The 4,318-nt window shown below is 32.4% G+C and overlaps 1 protein-coding gene across 1 annotated transcript in view; it reads left to right on the top strand.

The window, feature by feature from the left end:
* CNTLN (centlein) overlaps positions 1–4,318 on the top strand; it is a 179,798-nt gene that overhangs the window by 58,882 nt on the left and 116,598 nt on the right. The gene's annotated exons all lie outside the window — the stretch shown is intronic.

The raw sequence follows: 4,318 nt of genomic DNA, 5'->3' as shown, positions 1-4,318 counted from the left end.
AGAGAAGGGAAACTAGTTAAGTTGATAATGCTCATTAAATGTTAAACTTCACTTGGTGTGGATAAGTAAGGTAGATCTGTAGTCAAGGATTATATTCATGAGCCCAAAGGAGCTTGAATATTAAAAAACCCATATTGTTTAGTTCCTTAAAAATTGTGTAAGTAGTAATCTGTTGTAAACCAGAAAAGACACGGAATGCAGTATGTCCTGGATGTGTTCATGATGGTCATTCCAGAGTTAATGTTCTAACTTTATCCAGAGCATTACTTCAGTGTTTATCATGAGATTCTTAACCTGTATTTTGTATGATTTTAAAAGTTCCCCTTAATCTAATTTGATAATTTTGTTTCACAAATGATAAAACCTACTGTTTTAAGTCCTTCTTGTGGAGTTTTTACCTCTTGATACATTCTTGACCTTTTCCTGAATCTTAGAAATAGTTGGGGTTTTTCTAATTTTAGAAGGTTTTGCAGATTTTTTTTGAAACATTATAAATATAAAATTAGCCTCAAGCTGTTTCTGCCCTAAACACAGCTTTGGATCATGGTTTTTGAATGCTCAGACTGTATTTCTGAATACACCATTCTGCATTCATCATCTTCTATTGCTCTGAAGAGTTTGTTTTCAGTTTATTTTGTCAGAATATTTATTTTTTTATCATAAAAGCTTTTATTATATCTCTGGATTATATTTTTTGAGTAAACTAAGCATTTATTGCTCTTACTTAAGATTTTTTTCTCCCCTTAAAATACAGCAGTTGGGTTTCTTTAAGAGCTCCTAATGTGGAGCTTTGCTAAAATCTGTTTCAAACCCAAGTAGACAATTTCACTCAATAAATTTTGTTTACTTCTTGAAAGAAGTTTAGGAAATCTCTGAGGTTAAAAGTAAGACTATTTTACAAGCTAGTGACAGCCTACAATTGGTTATTCAACTTTACACCTTATTTCCTTTAGATGTTTTAAATGAATCATATGCAGTGTGGGTAAATTGTTACTATTTCTTTTGGTGATTTACTCTGTGTCTCCTTCTGGTGGTATCTGAACTTGAAGTACATAACCAATATGCTCCATATAAATTAGGATCCAAGTGTGAAGGAGCCCTAGATTACTTAATGGTGAACATGGGTGCAAATAATTATTTTCCTGTGACCTTCTGTTGGCTTTCTGCTATGTTTCCATTTTGGTTCTGTCTCAGCCTCCTAGCTTCCCTGGCACTTTCCCCGTTCCAAGTGTATTTGAAGGAGTGTACCTGTCATGACAATTCCGAGAATTTGCTGTTTTGTTAGCAAATGTACGTTCAGTCTGACTTTCTGAGATAATATCAGTTGAACATTTATTTGATCTGTCACAAGCTCGGTCAGATATTTACCAATGCTAGTAGAGAAGACATGGTAGGAAGCAAAAGCAGACAACTTATGGTAATGAGTGTAATACAGTAAGCTAAATGCAGTGTATGAACCTTCATTTTTTAGTACATTGATCTTAAACAGGATGTGATGGGACAAATGATTAGTGTTACCTGAAGCAGCCTCATAGGGAAGGAAATGTGTATAGGTAGCGTCCATAGTTGCTAGGTTTATAGAACCGAGATGTTAGCAGTATGTGCTTAAGTGCTTAACATATTTAGCATTTTCTCTTGACTAACATTCTTCCATTCTGCTATAGCAACTATCTCAGATTTTGTTGACATGCAGCCTTGCTCTGGTTGAAAGGCTAGAGTATGCCTTTTGGGAATCTATTGTAATGTTCATTGCTGGCTACATTTTGGTGACAACCAAATTTCCCATTACTAACTTTACTATCTTGCATAAGTGCTAGAAAGGTAACGATTATTGTGTGGTTACACAGCTGAGGTTTCTGCAAGGATAAAAAGTGATTACCCATCATTACTTCTCTGACCTGTTAGATAACCAGGATCCTGGTTGGTTGTGAACTTCTGAAGTTAAACGTTGTTAAGACTAACTCATTCTGCTGTCTCTTGACTGCAACATCAGTTGAACAGGATGGATTTGGAGTAGAGGGTTAATTAACAGGACACAAAAGTAATGATGGCATATACTAGTTTTCCTGTTACCATTTTTTTAAAACCAATCCTTCCTAAAAAAAATCCAGTTGATTTAAATGACAATTATATTTCTGTTGCAAAGTACTGATTTCTTGAGTATGTTCAGATTCATGCCTTGCTGAAAGTTTGTCCTGTGGGACATGCTAACAGTCTGTCAACACCACTAATATATCTTCTTCAGCCTTTCACTGGCCAGGAAGATTATACATCAGTGTTACATATGTTAGCACATGCTTTTTCCTGGATTTGAACTTTTCTTCCTGTTGAAATTACATTGTAGTCAGGCAAAAATGAGTTTTATATTATTGGCTTTATTAGCAAGAATATATCGGTTTTCTTTTATTAAGGGTAAAAGATGCCTTTTTTAAATGTTGTAATCTTATTCTAGTCAGTGTGGCACTTGTGTTGGTGAGGGGAAACTTTTGGTTGATTTTATTTTGACTATTCTAGTAATGTGTGTGATGAATTTGAATCTGCTTTACAGTAAATTGCTATTTATATCTTTGTATGTGTGCATTCAGCAACTCTCACGTGCCTTTTCTCTGATCAGAGACGTTAGGCATCTTTCAATTTGGAAGGCTTTTTAGTTAGATCTGTGCTCATGCTACACAGTAAAAAAGAACAGAACAAAAACATTTTAAGTAATTTTCAAAACATAAGCTTGTGGGGTTTGATTAATTTAATCTCATTTAATTGTTTTTTTGGATCTGTTTCATTACTGGTGTTCATTTTTAGCTCTGAGTTGTATACCATACATGTAGTCATATGGTTAGTATACCATGACTATTACCCATGTGAATGGTAAATATTTAAATATGTTTACTGAACTGAGACAGTCATTTCTGTCTTGACTTTTCATAAGTGTGCAGACATCAAAGACAGTATTAAGAGATGATACTGAATCAAAGAACAGTAATTAACAGATATTTAAATGTTTTTATTTGTAACTGCAGGATCTGACAGGTATGTGTATTCTACCTAATACAGGATTCACTTGCACATTTATAATAGTATCTTAATTTCTCATTATGAAGTTTTTAAAAGCAGTCAGAATAGAAAATACCAGTAAAACAATGAAATCGCACACAGATGGAACTTCAGCTTTTTAGAAAAAGGTGCTGATTTGTAACTAAAATAAACATTTGAGTTCAGAAAGATTTCTATGAGAAATACATAAATAAAATGTTTCAAGAAAAGCTGCATCCATTGTTGTCATGCAAAATTACTTAGTCATCTTATCAGAATGTGACTTACAGGTTTTCTAACATAAGTATTTCAGTGATTTCAGTTTATTAGGCTTATACAATATAGTCTTTAAAATACTGGGTTTGATTGAAATAGAAATGGTAAAAAATTAGTTGAATGGGGTAACTCTTATTTATTTTAGTGGTTCTAGAGTTTGTCCAGTATACTTAGTATTGAAATATGAATATTTAAAGTCCACTTTTGAGGCTTAACTTCCTATTTCTTGTTAATGATACATCATAACAAGAGGCAGATATCATGTTCATAGTGTGGTGCTTAAATTTTGTTTTATACATTGGAATGATTTCAGTTAATGAAACTAATTCATAACAAAATGCTTTTTATATTACACTTATTTAGACTTTACTGTTAGAAAATTTACCCATTTAATTTATTTGCATTAAACGTTTCTTGGTCTTGCATCCCTTATGGGTCAAAACTTGCCATAAATATTTTCCAGTTTTTAGAAATATTTAATTCATGAAAAAAAGTGTTGAAATGGATTACAAAGATCTCAAAATGTAATTTTTTAAGCAACTAACAAATACTGTAGTAAAAAGGTATTTGTATAGGACAAGATGACATGAAATCATAGTGAACATTTAGAACTATGTAATACTGCAGCACACTGTTTGAGGAAGGCAAAAAACTTTATCATTGTTTGCTTGAAGTCTTGGTCTCTGAAAAAGTAAAATGGAACTGATATTGACCAATTTAGGCAACACAACTTACTCAGTAAATAACTAGTCTCTAATGATGGAAAATACCGGTAACATTTTTCAAGTGGTTATATTCCCTTAGGCTGTGAGCTATCTGTTATTTGGAGATTATTACCCTTATAATAAAGACAGGTATAGATTGTTGCTTGTAAAGTTAAATTTGCTCCATATTTAAATATTTTAGTAATAGAGAAGTACCGATATTTACTGGTGTTTGCAATACATAGAGAAGTATAATTTAAACTTGAAATTTAAGACACGTGATCTTCAATATTAAGAATGTAATTTTA

The sequence above is a fragment of the Egretta garzetta genome, unplaced genomic scaffold (assembly GCF_000687185.1).
Source record: "Egretta garzetta isolate BGI_Z169 unplaced genomic scaffold, ASM68718v1 scaffold175, whole genome shotgun sequence".
NCBI lineage: Eukaryota > Metazoa > Chordata > Aves > Pelecaniformes > Ardeidae > Egretta > Egretta garzetta.
Note: the sequence above shows the minus strand (reverse complement) of the source record. Positions and strands in the feature narration are given on the sequence as shown.